Raw genomic sequence first — 19448 nt, 5'->3', positions numbered from 1 at the left:
CTAAAAACTCTATATAAGTGCCTGTGGCAAGCCAGTAAAACACAGCACCAAAATATCTTAATTGGTGTCCCTTTTAGAGTGGAAGGAACAGGGAATAAGTTGTGAGGGCTCTGGGGACATTCCTAGGGAAACAAAGCCATTTTTTGTTTGTTTGTTTGTTTCAACATTCTCTGTTTAATGACATTAAACATTATTTGGGCACTTAAAGGGTGCTGGGCACTCTGTGGGGAGCTGGGTACAGGGATATATAAGATGTAAAGCTTGCCCTGGAAGGGCTCACATTCTGGCAAGATAGCTACTGGGTCTTAGAGGATGAGTCTACAATATTCCACCCTCAAAAACCAATCATGAGGCTCAGAGTCCTCTTGCCATTGGTCAGTTCAGAAATAGGAGTATGATCTAGTCTTGGCCAGTGAAGCATGAAGGAAACCATCATGGGAAATTCTCTGACATATTTTCTTGCTTTATGTAGTAAACATGGAGAGAGACATTCCTTTTATATTTCCCCTGGATGTTGTAGTATCTGCACATGTCCTTTCTGAAGCTGCTGTATCTCTGGGCTTCCATGCAAACTATTCATTTTCATTTCTGTTTAAACCAGGATTAACTTCCTGTATCTTCTCTGATAAAAGCAGACACAAGATCTTGAAAGTGATCCTCCATTAGCTGTCTACCACCACCTGAAAGAATCAAAGAGTACAAAGAGAGAACAAGAGCAGGTAGATGCGTGCTAGATAACCTATGGTAGGGTGTGTATGGATTCCTTTTGTCCAAGCAAGAGACACACCTAAACAGGATCCTTTCCCATCCCCTCTGTGCCAGGACTTTTTTTGTTTGTTTGTTTTGTTTTTGCTTTTGTTTTTTTAAATGTATTTATTTTTTAATTAAAGGATAATTGCTTTACAGAATTTTGTTGTTTTCTGTCAAACCTCAACATGAATCAGCCATAGGTATACATATATCCCCTCCCTTTTGAACCTCCCTCCCATATCCCTCCCCATCCCACCCCTCTAGGTTGATTCAGAGCCCCTGTTTGAGTTTCCTGAGCCATACAGCGAATTCCCGCTGGCTATCTATTTTGCATATGGTAATTTAAGTTTCCGTGTTACTCTTCCCATACATCTCACCCTCTCCTCCCCTCTCTCAATGTCCATAAGTCTATTCTCTATGTTCCTCCATTCAGTTCATTTCAGTCACTCAGTCATGTCCAACTCTTTGCGACCCCATGAACTGCAGCACGCCAGGCCTCCTTGTCCATCACCAACTCCCTGAGTCCACCCAAACCCATGTCCATTGAGTCAGCGATGCCATCCAGCCATCTTATCCTCTGTCATCCCCTTCTCCTCCTGCCTTCAATGTAGCTAACATTACATTCAATGGTGAAAAACTGAATGTTTTTTCCCTGAGATCCAGAACATGACCCTTCTGCCACTGCTGACAAATATTATAGTGCAAGTTCTAGCCATGACAATAAGGCATGCAAAAGATATAAGAATACCCAGATTGGAATTGAAGAAGTAAAACTATCCCAGTTCACAGATAACATGCTCTTATATACAATAATGTACATAGAAAATTCTTTAGGAATCCACTGTTAAACTTATTAGAACTTATAAAGAAGCTCAACAAGGTTGTAGGGTACAAGAGCAATATCAACTTGCATTTCTATTCCCAATGTGGGTTTGATCCCTGGTCAGGAAGCTAAGATCCCACATGCCACAGGACCAAAACACAAAACAGAAGCAATATTGTAACAAATTCAATAAAGACTTTTAAAATGTTGCACATCAAAAAACTTTTTAAAAAAGAATAAAATACTTAGAATTAAATGTAACATAAAATTTAACATAAAAACCTGAACTCTGGAAACTATAAAACATCAACTGTGTTGAAAGAAGTTAAAATAAATAAAATGTTAGCTTGTGTTTGTGGATTAGAAAATTTAATATTGTTAAGATAGAAGTACTCCTCAGTTTCATCTATAGCTTCAGTGCATTCCCTATCAGAATCTCAGCTAGACTTTTCATCAAAATTAACAAGATGATTCAAAATTGATATGGGAATATGAGGAACCAAGAATAGCCAAGAAATCTTGCAAAAGAAGAATAGAGTAAGAGGACTCATGCTTCTCAATTTTAAAACTTATTGCCAGGCTATGGTAATTAAGACACAGTGACATCTGTATGAGGATAGACCATGGAACAGAATTGAGAGTCCGTATTTAAGACTATTTGTGATCATTTGATTTCACCAATGCTACCAAGATTATTCAGTGAGGAAAAAAAAATCATTTTTCCAACAAATGGTGCTAGAGCAACTGGATATCTGCTTGCAAAACCCCATTATACATGAAAATTAATCCAAAATTAATCATAGACCTATCTGTGAAAGACCTAAAATTATAAAACTTAGAAGAAAACATCAAGTACATCCTCATGAACTCTGGATTAGGCAAAGCCTTCTTAGACACAGCACCAGAAGTGCAAGGGGGAAAAAAAAAAGATGAATTGTACTTCATCAAAATTTTAAATGTTTGAACAAGATGGTGGTGAGGAATTTCCAGCATTTTTTCCCAACCAGAAACATTGTTTTGAACAACCATCCACACACACAAGGTATTTCCACAAAAGCTAAGGATTCCATATATGGGATTACTATATGTGGTAGGAGGATAGATAAGGCATAGTGAAGAGGGTGCAAAAGACAGTTTTACATTATCTCCATCACCCCTCCCTTAAAACCAGACAGCCCAGACTCTCTCCACGCAGGAAGGAAAGTAAAAGCGCCCAATTTCATGATAGACCCCAGCATTAGACTAGCTGTCACAGGCCCAGAAGGCTCCAGTAAGCCCAGGTTCCCAGTCCACTCCAATGCCAGACCAACACGCCCTGGACTTAGATTCCATACTGTCTCACATGAACCCAGGCTCTTGATCTAGCCCGATGTCAGACCAGTTCCTATGGCTCCAGTCTCCAAGCTAGCTCCCACTCATATGGGTTCCCATCCCATCCCAGCACCAGGTTGTCCCTCATAGACCCCACCAACCTCCAGGCTGTGCCCCGTGGTGTCAGGCTTGAGGCTCACTGCCTTACCAAGCCTGCACACTCATTCTCTAAGTCCAGAGACAAAAACAAAACAAAGGAACTATTATTATTTCCTTGTCTTTATACATTCTCTCAGTTCCTACATTTCATACCTTTAGCCATGCTTTCTCCCTAGCTTAGAGAGATTTTCCCTGACTCTGATCTCCATATAGACAAGTCTTATCAATGCTTCAAATGTTAAATGTTACCTATTTCAGGAAGCCTCCAAGCCTGGAGCAGTGACTTTCTCATCTATAAACAACTCCAGGTCTTTATTGCTATCTTTTTTTATAGCATTTTGAGACCATCTGTTATAATTATTTGTCACTCTGTCCTATTCCATTTCTTATATCTTGGTTCCCAGTAATGGATAGAGTAGCTAAGGAATTTTGTTTTGGCCAAGATTGTTGTGTCACTTCTAATGTTCTCTCACTGATCACTCATTTTTATTCTATGAAGGGATATCTTTTGTCATTTTATGTATTTATTCATATTTTCTACCAGTTGTTCTACTGTACCTCTTATTAATTATGCAGTAGCACACAACTGAGCCTTGGGTTTTGACCCAACAAAGGCAACAGTAGAATGGAGCCAGTTGAAATTTCTTTGGGAAGCTTATTTTTGTCTCAACGAATACTGTTGAGGTGAGTGATGGAATATCAAAGAGGAATGGAGGATTGGGAGGAGGAAACAATTCCCCTTGTCCCGTGTCCAAGACTAGAATGAGGAATCACAGGATGGTTTTCATTTGCAGCCTTCTGAACTGAGGAATGAGTTTTAAAGTATTTGCATACATTAGACAGACGCAGGAGAGCTTCCAGCTTCTGGCAGAGTGTCTTCTCAATTAAAATGAATTCAGAGAAAAGCAGACTGTCGGGTGGTGGCATTTGCATTTCAGATTAACCAACAGGCCTATACAAACTCCATCAGCTGGTCAGCTATTGCTGATAGCTTAGGACATCCATGCATTGTCAAAGAGGACTTACTGCAATTAAATACCTCCACACCCTCTCCAACCTAAATTCAAGGCCATGATCTGGATTTATAGTGCAGCTTTAGAACTGGGAATGATTTGGCTTCAAATAAAATATCTAGGTAACTTAAGAAAAATCTTTATTTCTTTCCATTTTACTGTAATATAAAGTTTTCATCCAGCCCCGTGAAACTCAAATCCTTGTACTGATGTGCCAATCCATAGTTCAGAAACCTTGAGTTTTAAAGATTGGAAATGTACTGAGTTAGTTTCCCTGACATTGCAGTTGGTTGCTCACATGCCCACTAGGTTTACTTCCCAAACGTACTGTGAGTTTAAAATCACTTGTGCCCTGTAAATATAATCAGCAAATGCCACTGGGGCATGAAAGAGTCCAGGACAACAAAAACCAGCATGCTGTAAGCTATAGAATTTTATTTCATATGTTTACTCCCTCCCAATGGAGAATGAACTCCCAATTAGAAAAGGTAGACTAACATGAGAATTGTGTCCTATTTCATTTACTCATGGGATGTTTAAATCTATTAAATGCATTTAATCATGGCAGTTGCTGCTGACACATCTTGCACATAATCAGATAAACTAGCTTTCCAAAGTTAGGTACTGACCAAGGACACACTGTACCTTATGGGGTTAGGATTCTGTAATGGAAGACGGAAAGGTGGGTGTCAGTGTCCAACTTTCCACATTTCACTATGTCACTAGTACCATAGGCTTGATTGAGGGGAGATGATGCTTTGGTTTTCTTGCTTATAAAAGTATTCTGGGAAATGACAAACATTCCCAACAAAGAGATAACCAAGGCCTTGATCTTGCTTTCATGGATATAAAATAACCTAGGGATTCTCTATAGCCCTGAGTTCAAGGTTCATTATATTGCCTTGTAAAAAAATATAAATGAAGTTCCAGATCAACAATGCCCAAGCTCAAACCCAAAGCAATCCATTTGGCCAGTTTATTCAAATACCTGGTTAATCTGGTAAGAATAGAGTATGCGGTAAGTTACTTTTCCACAGGCTTCCAAGTGAGGCTGATCATGAGACTGTCTTGGGAAGGTTTATAGCACGTTCAGTTTCCTAGGCTCCACCCCAGCCTTGGAGAATCTGAATGTCCAGAGATGGGGCTGGTGAATTTGCATGTGTAAACATCATTATCAAAAGGTTCTGATTTGCAGCTAGGTCTGAAGACCAAAGAAGAAAACCACTCTTCTTCAGCTGCTGGTCCAAAGATGTTGAGAAATTACTTCAATGTTTTTATATTTCCTTACATTTTAATTAGTTTATTCATTTTATGTTCCTGTGCCAGTAGAATGTATTAAGTAATAAATTCCCTAGCTCAGTAAATTAATTACTGCCCTCTATTCCCTAATAATCCATAATATGTCATTTTGTGACATTTTAAACATACACTTTCATCTGGTTATATTGGAATATTTAAGCATAATTAAAATATGGAATTCTTCTTCCTCAATGAAGAGTTGTTCAATGCTAGATTATTTCATGTTTTTAGAGCATATTTACTTTTTCTTTTCTTTTCTTTTTTTTTAAATTTATTTTAGTTGGGGGCTAATTACTTTACAATATTGTAGTGGTTTTTGCCATACATTGACATGAATCAGCCATGTGTTTACATGTGTTCCCCATCCTGAACCCCCCTCCCACCTCCCTCCCCATCCCATCCCTCTGGGTCATCCCATTGCCCCAGCCCTGAGCATTTGTCTCATGCATCGAACCTGGAATGGTGTTCTGTTTCACATATGATAATATACATGTTTCAATGCTATTCTCTCAGAATATCCCACCCTCACCTTCTCCCTCAGAGTCCATAAGACTGTTCTATGCATCTGTGTCTCTTATTCTGTCTTGCATATAGGGTTATCATTACCGTCTCTCAAATTCCATATATATGCATTAGTATGCTGTATTGGTGTTTTTCTTTCTGGCTTACTTCACTCTGTATAATGGGCTCCAGTTTCATCCATCTCAATAGAACTGATTCAAATATATTCTTTTTAATGGCTGAGTAATATTCCATTGTGTATATGTACCACAGCTTCCTTATCCATTCGTCTGCTGATGGACATCTGGGTTGCATATTTTACAATTGAGGGAGTTATATCCTGGTAAGAGAAAACAAAATGTATGTGATTTTATGTAGTCTTAAGTACAGTAATAGTAATAATAAAGCTGGATAGGGGATAAAAAGTAATAGGAGAGATGGCTGGTTTCAGGAAGTCCTTTCTGAGGTAGAGACATTTCAGATGAGCATCCCAGTGCTTAAAATAGTGTCTGTTATTTTTTTCTGAATCTAAATAAATATGAGTTGATTGATTGACAAAATAGATGAGGCTTCTGGAGAGTCTAGGGTGTGAGCCTATAGGGCAATAATATCTTGGTATGTCCTAGAAGCGGCAAAAAGATCACTGTGGCTGAAGAGGCATCCACAGTGTGAATTAGGTGGCCTGTGATAGGACATAAGCTATGAGAGGTAGATTGGGGTGCAAGGAATTGGGCTTTGTAAGTCATGACAAAGAGTTGGACTTTATTCTATGTACTGATGGGATATTATTGGAAAATTTCAGTCAGAAAGGTGATATGGTTTAATTTATGTTGTTTTTTTTTTTTTAATTTCTTTCTTGGTCTTCATTTTTTATGTTTTTAGAGGTCACTCAGACTGCTGTGAGGTAAATGAATTGTGAGATCCAAAAGCAAAAGCAGAGAGACTAGACGAGAGGCTATTGCAGTTCCTTAGGAGAAGTGGAGGTTACAGACCTGATATTCAGATTTTGGATATATTTTGAAGGTGAAGCAACGCTAAAAGATTGCTTATGGATTGAATACAGAAAGTAAGGGGAAGAGAAAAGTCAGTGACTAGTGTCTATATATTTGGTCTGAGAAACTGAGTAGATGGTTAACCTACTAAGATCAGGAAGGCTAAGCAAAGGCAGGATAAGGAAGGCAGGAAATCAGGAATTGTGTCCTAAACTTGTAAGACTTATAAGTGCACATCAGATTTGTTTCTCTCCCTGCTGTGCTTCCTCAGATAAGGTCCCCTGGCCAAACAATGCTCCTTATCAGAGGGACCAGGGCAGTCTTTTTGTAGCAGGTTTCAGTTCCTGGCAAGGAGTTGTTCCAACTAGCCAATTACAGAATTAATTTATCCACTATGAAATTCCAACTCTAGGATTATTCAAACAAGGCAGTCACATCCTCCTTTGAGAACCAGGGGGCATCTCATCCTCTTGGCACTGCAAAGCCTGCCTCCCACAGCTCCTCAGTGAACCCTCATATGATTCTGCATCATGTTCAGTATAGTCCTCCCCTGAGCTGTGGGTTCATGTGACTGGTAAAATACCATTGATGTCATCTGTCCAGTGTCCAGTGTCATGTGTTCAGCCATTCCCATAAATTTAGGGCAGGAATCCCTCCTTCAAAAATGAAGTGAATAGTAAGCATTTAAAATTGTGATTATCTGTGTGGAAGCTTTAAAAGCTAACATGTGGTTTTTCTCCCTTTCTTTTCATCGTGCATCACGAAGTCCCAGACAGAGGCTGCTCCTTCAGCGTGGGCCTGATTAAAGAGCTGGAACTAGTCCTGGTAGACACTTATAAAAGTGAGAAACAAACCTTAGTTGCTATAAACTCTGAGGTTTTGGAGTTGGTTGTTACCTCTGAATAATTCAAAATAACTCGGCACAACTCAGGATAACTTAGCCTAAGCTAAGTTGAAACAGGCTTGTATGGGGTGCAAAGGACAATGGCAAATAGAGTGCTTGTGTGTACTGGGATACCAAAGAAATGAGGAAGGAAGTTGTCGTGTTTCTGTACCTAATACAGCTATTTTGTATTTATTGATTCTTTTATTTTAATCTCTATCACAACCCTATAAGGACTGAAAATGTTCTCTTATTTTAATTAAGGTTAAAATTTGCGTAGCATCAAATGTTAGGGTAGGATTTCTCAGCACTACTAACATTCCGAGTGGCATAATTCTTTACTTTAGGGGGACTAGGGGAAACAGGCTCTCCTGTGCATTGTAGGATGACCTCTTTCTAGAAGCCCCTCCCTAGTCATGATAATCACAAATGCCTCCAGACATTGCCGAGTGTCTCCTGGGGAACCAGATCAACCCTGATCGAGAACTTCTACCACAGGAGAGTCACAGGCCTGAATTCAAAAGCAAGTCTACTTGGCTCAAGAGTCTATGTCCTTCCTCTTACACTAATGGTATGCAGAAGAGGAAGACTTGGCCATTTCTTGACCTAGCCTGGGACCCACCTGGTCAGTTCAGTAGTTTAGGAAAGGAGACAGATTCTTACTTCCCTCAGCAATGTAGCAGAACTGTCATCTGGCACTAAACAGCACAGCTCACAGTGTGTAAAAGCTCCATATCCTATTACCAAATAGCTGAGCCATTCATCCCCAGTAGAGGATGTTCCTAATAAATCACAGGTCTGAGAGAGAGAGAGTGATGAGCCTGAAGAAGGGTCATGATGAGCCTTTACTGCTATTAAGAAAAATAAAACTGTGGCTAACCACATGGACCATATGGGGAATAAATCAAGGAAACTTAAATATGTACTGGGAAGAATTTCTGAGGCCAGGAAATGCGACACAAGCTTGTTCTTCTGCCAACCTGTTAGAAGACTCATGCTTGACTCACGGCGAACTGTGTCCTATGGCTGGCAGCCAGGAGACTCTGGTGAGGTTGTGGGCATGAAAGGAACAAATGGCCACTGAACAGACTCCTCCCTCCTCAGTAAGGCTTAGAAATAAGGTTTTAGCTAGTTGGGCCTTGGAGAGGCAGGCTGATACTCTGAACATTTCAGTCACTGCAAAATCAAATGGTCAAATCTTCCTCACACTGAGGAGAAGTCATGGGAAGCCAGCAGTCTTTGGAATTGCGGGATGGTGTGTGGTTCTGCTCTGTACAGAAAAGGTGAGATTCAGTTAATCAGTCTAATAAGCTTCTCTTCTTCATGAAGATGACTTCAGTCGGCTGAACTCTGCTCTCCTTGAAGCAAAGACTTATGTGAAAGGAAAACTCCACAGTTCATGAAGACTGAGAGAGAAGATACTGCCGTGTCCACTTGCCTTTTCCATCTCTCCAAGTGCCCACACTCCCATTCTTTTTTTCTCCTTCAACCAGCAAACAAATGTCCCCAAGTAAAATATCACAGGCACACAGACCCCAAGAGGCCACCAGTCACTTGAACTTATTTACGTTTACTAAAATTACCCTGCCTACAATTATTAACCTATAGATTAGAAAAAAAAAAAAAAAAAGAGAGAGAGATCGGAACTGACATTTTCCATTTTTCAGTCTCTTCCTTCAAGTTCCTGAATTCGGTGACCCTCCCTTTAAGGTTCCCACTGTTACTTCACTATAATTCACTTATTTGAAATGTTGGTCAGGGAAGAATTGAATAGAATATGACTTGCTTAATTATTTGCTTTGAAGAATAATTCAGATTCATTATGGCATGTATGTGTTGGGGCATAGGTGGAATCTTACAAATTGAAGTCTAACATGAATCGTAATTTCACCTTTCTAAAAAAAAACAGTCAACATTTTCCTGGGAAATTGTTCAGTACTCAGTGAAGTCCTTTGGATAAACAGATTTAAGACAGATTGACATATAATATAAGGTTCCCACTGCAGCGTCATAGCTGACAGCGAAATTCCAAGGATGCTCAGTGATGTGCTTTTCATAGTTTGCATTTTGGCTAACTGTTATTGCATAGATGTGTGCATACAAATGTACAGAATTTCAGCTATCTCAAGTTCTCTGCTTTGAGGATATGTTTAATCCTCTTTAAGGATAAGTAATTTTTATTATTTTAGAGTCAGTCTCCTATAGTGTAAAAGAGTCCATTAATGTGCATGGCATTTGCTAGGGGTGAGCAATGTGGGCTCCAGGCCATTCTTGGTCAGAAAGGGTTTCCAAAGTAGTGCTTATTGCTTGAGCAGCCTCCTTCCTGGGATAAAAGAAAAACTTTCTTAGGTTTTGGAAATTTATCTTTGTTTAGTGCAATTGCACCAAACATATGGGTCTTTGAAGGATGCCTGAGGATCTAATGTGCTTATCTGAGTGTTGAATATGGATGCATTACATTTCTCTGAGCCCTAGTTTTTAGAGAGTTCATAGCATTTTTTTCCCCTAATAGTTGAGAAGCTTTCTTGAGGGCTTCTTCTACTTGTTTGCTTGATCTTCATTTGGCTTGGTTTTTTGTTCTTTGTTTCAGAGCAACTCCCTCCCCTCCCCTTGAATGTATATCATTTCTTTAAATTTCCTGCCACAACAACTGTTTCAGTAAAAGAAATGAAAAGCAGGAAGGGTCTTGGATTTGTTTCCTTGGATTGGATTCAGTGAGATTGAATGGCTGCACCTAAATCTGTTGATCTGTTGCATCGCATTTTCCCATATCTACATGACAAAAGTTGCTTAAAGAGAATCCATTCCATTGCTTACTGCTTTGGTTTTTTTGTTTTTTGTTTTCTATATTTTAGCAATCTTAATGTCAATTTCAGTTTGGAAGTGTCTGAAACAAATCCATCATATGGAAATCAATCATTAACATAACTTGTTAAAAAATTTTCCATACATAATTCTTTACCTGATTGTTGAATATATGTCAATTTATTTTATTCAAGAACATTTTGCTTATATGAAATGGTGGCAAAATACATTTATAGCAAAAATTTATCCCAAATTCCTTCCTTCTACCTGCTAATTTCTGGAGCAAATTAAAGTGTGAATTTAGGAACTTTCTATGCTATTATTTTCTTTTCCAAATTAAATAAATTCTCATTTTTTACTTCAAATATGGCTCACTCTGCTCATGGGACAAATCTTTCCTCCAGGAAAAGTTCTAAATGACATGTAATGGTGCTATACTGAAGCAGATGCAATCATATTTATATAGTTAGAACAGCTTTTGGTGCAAAAAAGGTGCTGCTCAGTAAACATTTGTTAAATGAGTGAGTTGTAACTGGTAAAATAATGAAGCTTCTCCAGTCATGAGAATAAAATTGAATTTTCTCCAACACTCTTAGGAAATTTTGGACATACAGAAAGGAATAAGTTTGAGGAAGGATGATCAATTCAGAGATCTAACTTATAATAACCCACCACCTTTCCCCTGCCCCTTTCATCATCCTAATTTCAATTTTATCATCATAATCATCTCAGAAAGTCATCTTAAGAGCAAACTCAAGTGGAAATTCAGTGTACATTATCCACTGTGTGTGTGTGCGTGTTCTGTTGCATCCGACTCTTTGCGACCCCATAGGCTATAGCCTGCCAGGCTCCTCTGTCCATAGAATTTTCCAGGCAAAGACACTGGAGTGGGTTGCCATCTTCCTAACCCAAGGATTGAACCCACATCTCCTGCACTGGCAGATGGTTTTTCATTTAAATGATATGAAATGCCATCACTATTCTCTTAATTTATTATGTTAACTTTAATTGCTTATATCAAATAAGCAGAAACAACAAAGTACAGTTGTTTTCAGAGGTTCACTGTGACCTCATTCCCCTTACCTTACTTTTCATACCACAAGCAGGTTAAAGAGGCAAAGACTAATAAAGTTGATATATGATGTGCTATAGATGGGTTTCCCTAGTGGCTCAGACAGTAAAGAATCTGCCTGCAATGTGATTGACCTGGGTTCAATCCTTGGTAAGATCCCCTGAAGGAGGGCATGGCAACCCACTCCAATATTCTTGTCTGAAGAATCCCCATGGACAGAGGATCCTGGCGGGCTACAGTCCATGGGGTTGCAAAGAGTCGGACACAACTGAGTAACTAAGCACAGCACAGTGCTATAAGTTGTTATAGATTTAGTGATTTGCTAATTGTCAAAATGCCTTAACAAATGAAAACTCCCCACCAAAAGTATTCAAGGATGATAACTTCTGCTTCCTGAAAAAATGACACAAAATCATCTGAGCAATTGATCTAGTGCCTAAAAATGGACTAAATTAACCAGTGGAATTTTTTCTTTCTAATTCTAAATTCAGTCAATCACAATAGTCAGCCTTATGACATAATATACCCTTGAATGACTCTTTGATTTAATATTGATTGCAATAATGATTTTCCTAATGAGTCAAAATAGCCTTTACAGCACAAGTAGTTTTATGTATGTTTATCAGGAACAGAACTTGGAAAAAAATTTCGTATCATCATGCTACGTATTGAACACTCTTAGTATGTGTTAACTAAGTGGTAAATGTATTCATTGAAACCCATTAGATGGGATCTTTGTGGGGTTTTTTTGCTGTAAAAGTGAGAAGAGTACTTACTAAAATGACATGGCCTCTGGTTTGTGTGTATACAGATTCAGTCAACAAAAGTTTATCAAGCATCTACTTTGAGCCATTGACTTTTCTATGCATTGCAGGTGTAACAGAACGTAACAAAGTCCTTATTGTCACAGAGCAGATTGTATGGGGCCTTGTGGGCTTTCAGAGGGACTTTTACCATGAGATATGGAAAAATACGGAGGTGTTCAAAGAGGAGTGGTATGAATTTATGTTTAAAAGAATTATCTGCTGTGTTGGAAATAAATACAGAGAAGCAAGGGTGCAGGAAGGAAGACCAGTTAAGAGGCCATTGCACTCATCCAGCCAAAGACAACAGGGGAATAGACTAGAAGGTTCAGTGGACATGAGCAGTGGAATTGAATTCTGAAGAAAGCCAACTAACTGTCGTTGCTGATGAATTGGACATGTGCTTTAAGAGCATACGGAGAAGGCAATGGCAACCCACTCCAGTACTCTTGCCTGGAAAATCCTATGGACAGAGGAGCCTGGTAGGCTACAGCCCATGGGGTCGCAGAGAGTCGGACACGACTGAAGTGACTGAACAGTTGAGCAATTTAAGAGCATAAGAAGAATCAAAGATGAAACAAAGGACTTGGGCCTGAGGAAAAAGAAAAACTGAGTTGCCATTTGCCAAAATGGAGAGTTTGGAAACATGCAGATGTCACTTTTGGACTTGAGATGCTTGTTAGATAGCAAATGTTACACACAACAAAACTTTTCTAGTTTATTCATTCAAATAATATTGGTTCAGTGCCTACTATGAGCTAGGCACTGCACATAGAGTGGAAAACAAAAGTAGACATGTACTCTGACCATGCATTGAGCTTTGGTCTAGGCCAGAAGTCTGTTATTAAACAAGGAATGGTACCAATAAGTGTAAAGTTATAACTGTAAAAAGTGATAGGAATGAAACGTGCATAATACAGATAATGAGACTTTGCTTGGATCAGATTAGAAAAGGCTTTCCTGAAGAAGTGAAGGTTGAGATGAGATTTTAAGAACAACTAAAAGATATCATGTTCTAAATGAAAACATGTTTCTGTGATGAACCACCAATCCTTAATTAAAGCCAGTGTCCAGGATGTGGTAGAAACTCAGGAATTTAGGACAATTGAAGTTCCAAGCAAAGAAAGTAGAAACAAATGGGGAAAGGAATGGTGTGAAAGAAGAACACATAGAATAGGAAATATGAGAAAGAAAAGATATCAAAGTGAAATTTCAGACTTTGCTCCACTTCCAGTTCACTGGAGGGAAATATTCACCCTTAATATAGTGCAGCAAAAAGAACTAATTAGACCATTAACCAAAAGCTGAATGCTGAGTATTTGTGCAAGTAGAATTATAATCACTAAGTCTTAAATTTTACACACCATATTTATTGGCAGTTTGTCTTATATTTCCTTCCCTGTCATCTTTCATTACAAAAGATAGCATTTACATTTTATTTGACATCCTACAAATATAAAACTCTTCACAAGAATTTGCTTCTTTAAAAAATGCCAGAGTAAGCTTGTTTAGTGATTATTATTTTATTGCAACATTTCACTGCCATTTATTGTCTTTGCAAAGTCAAATTCTGATGAGAAATGGGAAAGGAGGAGACTTGAAGAGGATCACCTATCTATAAATTTAAGTCTCTAGTAATGAGTACAGTGAATGATTTTGAAAAATTCCAGGATGAGTGGGAAATTCTGTCAGTCTCTCTATCCTTTGTGTTCCTTTTAACATGAAAAAAGACATGGAAACAGTATTGGATTGTGTGAAAGCATTTACATTATTCTCATGGTTTCTTGCCAACTGCCAACACTGATTCCAGATAACTTCCCAGTGTAAGGGGAAGGTGTAATTGATTCTGTACTCATTGATTATCACCACAAATTTTCAACATCAAGACTGAATTGATTCTGTGAATCCATTGCTTCTGGGCAGAAGCAGAAACAGACTCCATAACATTTGAAACTTTCTGCCAGTTCTGAGCCTCTTTGTCCTCCAGTCTGTTTCTTGCCCTTTACCTACTCTACTCTTTTAACACTGAGAGACTAACCACTACCTCCAACATGGAAAGAAGTCTATTACGTTTATGGCCTGCACTTTTTTAGGATCTAGTCATCCTAGTTATGTATCTGCCAGCCTCCTTCTTCCCTCCCTGGAATCAACTTTAAATAATAAGAAATGGTAAAACATGTACAAACAATATCAGTAAATTAAGACTTCAACTTATGAAATTATTGTTCTGCACTTTCTGTTTTTCTTTATGAATACAGAAAACTCTAGGTCATAGGCCATCTGTTGGTCTTTACTTTGGTGCACCAAGGATAAAATGGGCTCAAGGCTTACATATCTGAGTACCAGGAAAAAAAAAGAGTCAGCTGATATGCCTCAGAGTCTTGAAAGGAGTACCCTGGGGATTAATTTAGCTCAAGTTGAGATTTAATTTAAAGTTTTTCTTCTCTCATTTGACTTTGAAAATATGCAAAGGATAAGTATTACTTTAATGACCATTTACTATTCTATCATTCTTGAGTCTGCTTATTTCACAGCACAAATCAATAATATTTAAACTGAGCTTAAAATACTTTTATGTAAAACCACCAGTCCTAAAATCAAACTCTGGTACAACTACAAAATGTCACACCTTAAGGCTTTTTGTTTTGGGGGTTTTTGTTGTTTTTGTTTATGTTTGCTTTTATCAATGGAGGTTTTTGTTGTGTTACCTTAAAAAAAAAAAAAAAAAGATATGATTGAGGAAAATTTAGACCTATTTCCTCCAAAAATAATTAGAGCACTTTTGTAGACTGTAAGACTATTTTGCATATGACAGACTTTTTTAATTCAAATTTCTTCCATCAGGTATCGTATATGCTCACTCCATTGGTAGTGCTGGCAAAGTCTTATTTTTGAAGTCTCAGGTATGCTAAGCACTCACAGAAGATGGTGCAGAGAATGGGGTCTTGGTTGCATAACAGACATAAGAGACACTTAGAAAGCCACATCTCAAGGAGCAACTTCCAGAAATAAGTTGGTGGATAATTAATTTAGCTATGAGTTCAGTCAGCTACTTCAGTTCCAATTCTTAGCATTCCAAGGGCATTTTGGCATAGTCTTAAAGATTTTTCAATGGTGAAGGATTCGTGTCTAATCATTACCTCATTACCAATGACCAAAACAAGCTTGGATAATCAGTCTGATCCTCAGTTTTATACAGATAACTTCAAAACTAAAACCAAGGGTCTAGGAGTTGATACCAGAAGGAAGAAATAATGCGTGGGCTGTTCCACACAAGAAAGTCTAATTTAGTGGTAAACTATAAGTTGATAATGGTAAAGGTGGAACATATCCTCTGAAAGGCTCCTTTAACTGACCTTGTGATTGGTTTCTTTAAATAGAAATACTTAACATTATATGTGGCAAGGATGAGGAAGAAGATCATCTCCATTTAAAAGAAGAAAGATTCTGAAAGTTAGATTCTGAATGCTTGTGTTTTTATGGTATTTGTTACCTGACTCTTTTTCTCTTTGAGTAATTAAACTAATATTACTTACCTTAATTCTCCCTCATGGTGATCACAGAAAAGAATATATGAATTTATTTACTGGGAGATTCAAGGTTTATCTTAGTATTGCTAAATATTACTAAGAAGAACACTTATCACAGTATTTATACTGATATCTGAATTGGAAGCTTGAGCCTGCCCCTAAAGGGGAGGCTGCCCTTGTCTGCCCTTGGGTGCAGACAATGCAGGAAGATCATGTGATATGATCTAAAGGTTGACAGAATATCAGAACCACACCTTGAAAGAATATCAGAACCGCATCACTAATGAACAGTCTTAACCACCCAGATAAATGATGGACTTTTCTCTCTCTTACCTGCATGGTACTCTTATTATATACTGTCCATTTAACACACGTGACAACCTGCTTAATATTCCTGTTTATCTGCATTCCTCATTTTTCCAGCTACAAAATAAATTCCTCCAGTGCCAGAACTGTATCTTACCCAACTCTATCCAATATTGGGTTTTTAACAGGCTCAACTCTTATTTTCACAACTTATGTTTGTTACCCAAGTTACAAGTCTGAATTTGATTTTTGTTCAGGTAAAAACCAGATGACTGAGTGGCTGTAGGGACTAAATAAAATCATGTGAAAGGAAAAACACTTTATAAGCTAATGTACAGATGATAGTTAATATTAGTGAGTCTTGATGGATAGTTCATTAATCTAAGGGACAGAAGGAGATAATCTCAAAGGACGTGTTTGTGACACAGAGAGCAGAGCTTTGGGCATGAGACTGACAATTTGACATGTAGCATCTGCACTAAATGCCACACCCCTGCCCTTTGATTTGACAGTATTTCAACTCTAAACTGAAGCTTTGTGTTGGCAGCAAAACCTACTCCTGCTGCTACAGCTGGAATGGAAAGAAGTCAGTTTCCATTGCGTTCATAATTGGCATGAAAGAGCTCACTCTGTTATTTCTTATGCCAAAATGATGCCAGAACTGAGGGTAGCAACCAAATTAAAGGTATTTCATAATTTACAGAGATTCTTTTGGCCTGGTTGGTTCTCCACTGGTAGATTATTTTGTTTTTACTGGTTAAAACTTATTATTAGCCAAAGTAGCTTGGGATAGTCCCAACTGTGCCGTTTTTTCAGAAAGTCTCCCTGGTCCAGCCTCCCCACAAAGCCTCTCAGAGGCTGAGAGAGGCCCGGTTACTTCTACTTTTTGAGTATGTGATGACATAATAATGTTGGGCTTCCTGGGTGGTGCTAGTGGTAAAGAACCCACTTACCAATGCAGGAGACATAAGAGACATGGGTCCAATCCATGAATTGGGAAGATACCCTGGAAGAGGGCATGGCAACCCACTAATACATCACAACCCAAGTATTCTTGCCTGGAGAATCCCATGGACAGAGGAGCCTGGAGGGGTACCGTCCAGAGGGTTGCAAAGAGTTGGACATGATTGAAGTGACTTAACGTGCAATAGTTTTGTTGTTCAATCTCTCAGTCACGTACAGCTCTTTGTGACTCCATGAACTGCAGCCTGCCAGGCTTTCCTGTCCATCACCAGCTCCTGGAGCCTGCTCAAACTCATGGCCATTGAGTCGGTGATGCCATCCAACCATCTCATCCTCTGTCGTTCTCCTGCCTTCAATCTTTCCCAACATCAGAGTCTTTTCTAAAGAGTCAGCTCTTTGCATCAAGTTTCCAAAGTATTTGAGCTTCAGCTTCAGCATCAGTCCTTCGAATGAATATTCAGGACTGATTTCCTTTAGGATTGACTGGTTTGATCTCCTTACAGTCCGAGGGACTCTCAAGAGTCTTCTCCAATACTGCAGTTCAAAAGCATCAGTTCTTCGGCACTCAACCTTCTTTCTGGTATAACTCTCACATCCACACATGACTACTGAAAAAACCTTAGCATGACTATATGGACCTTTTTTGGCAAAGTAATGTCTCTGCTTTTTAATATGCTGTCTAGGTTTGTCATAGCTTTTCTTTAAAGGAGCAAGCATCTTTTAATTTCATGGCTGCAGTCACCATCTGCAGTGATTTTGGAGCCAAGAAAAATAAAGTCAGCCACTGTTTCCATTGTTTCCCCATCTATTTGCCATGAAGCAGTGGGGTTGGATGCCATCATCTTAGTTTTTTGAATGTTGAGTTTTAAGCCATCTTTTTCACTCTCCTCTTTCACTTTCATCAAGAGGCTCTTTAGTTCCTCTTAGCTTTCTGCCATAATGGTAGTATCCTCTGCATATTTGAGGTTACTGATATTTATCCCAGCAATATAGATTTTTCTTGTGCTTCATCCAACCCAGCATTTTGCATGATGTACTCTGCATGTAAGTTAAATAAGCAGGGTGACAATATACAGCTTTGACGTACTCCTTTCCCAATTTGGAACCAGTCCATTGTTCCATGTACTGTTCTAACTGTTGACCTGCAAACATGTTTCTCAGGAGACAGGTAAGGTGGTTTGGTATTCCCATCTCTTGAAGAATTTTCCACAGTTTGTTGTGATCCACACAAAGGCTTTGGTGTAATCAATGAAGAGAAGAAGATGTTTTTTTCTGAATTTCTCTTGCTTTTTCTATAATCTAATAGGTGTTGGCAATTTGATCTCTGGTTCCTCTGACTTTTCTAAATCCTGCTTGAATACCTGGAAGTTCTTGGTTCACATACTATTGAAGCCTAGCTTGGAGAATTTTGAGCATTACTTTGCTAGCGTGTGAAATGAGTACAATTGTGCAGTAGTTGGAACATTGTTTGGTATTGCCTTTTTTTGGGATTGGAATGAACACTGACCTTTTCCAGTCCTGTGGCCACTGCTGAGTTTTTCAAATTCGCTGGTATATTGAGTGCTACACCTTCACAGCATCATCTTTTAGGATTTGAAATAGCTCAACTGGAATTCCATCACCTCTACTAGCTTTTTTCGTAGTGATGCTTCCTACAGCCCACTTGACTTTGCACTCTGGGTTGTCTGGCTCTAGGTGAGTGACCACACCATTGTGGTTATCTGCATCAGTCTGTGTATACTTGCCATCTCTTCCTAATATCTTCTGCTTCTGTTAGGTCCATATCGTTTCTGTCCTTTATTGTGCCCATCTTTGCATGAGATGTTCCCTTGCATCTCTAATTTTCTTGAAGAGATCTCTAGTCTTTCCCATTCTATTGTTTTCCTCTATTTCTTTTCATTGTTGACTGAGGAAGGCTTTCCTACCTTTCCCTGCTATTCTTTGGAACTCTGCATTCAGATGGGTATATCTTTCCTTTTCTCCTTTGTCTTTAGCTTCTCTTCTTTTCTCAGCTATCTGTAAGGCCTCCTTACACAACCATTTTGCCTTTTGCATTTCTTTTTCTTGGGGCCGCATGCAGTACTAAAGCATGCAATACTAATGTATAATGATTTTAAAAATGAGGAAATGCAAGCAGGATTACAAAATTATAGTATTTTTAAAGTTTATATTTAATAAATCAGTTTTTTTTTTTTTTTTTACCACAAGGTATTATGAGGCTATTCAGTTGTTATTTAT

The 19448-nt window shown here is 38.5% G+C and overlaps 1 long non-coding RNA gene across 1 annotated transcript in view; it reads right to left on the bottom strand.

Annotated features, from left to right (window-relative positions):
* The window catches only part of LOC145510168 (uncharacterized), a 52753-nt gene that overhangs the window by 24678 nt on the left and 8627 nt on the right, over positions 1-19448 (bottom strand). The window contains exon 2 of the long non-coding RNA XR_014056849.1: positions 6025-6196. This is a non-coding gene — a long non-coding RNA (uncharacterized LOC145510168). The remainder of the gene's footprint in view (positions 1-6024; positions 6197-19448) is intronic.

Source organism: Giraffa tippelskirchi, chromosome 1, assembly GCF_054371585.1.
Source record: "Giraffa tippelskirchi isolate mGirTip1 chromosome 1, T2T-mGirTip1v1.2.pri, whole genome shotgun sequence".
NCBI lineage: Eukaryota > Metazoa > Chordata > Mammalia > Artiodactyla > Giraffidae > Giraffa > Giraffa tippelskirchi.
The sequence above is the reverse complement of the archived record's forward strand: the minus strand, read 5'-3'. Positions and strand labels throughout refer to the sequence as shown.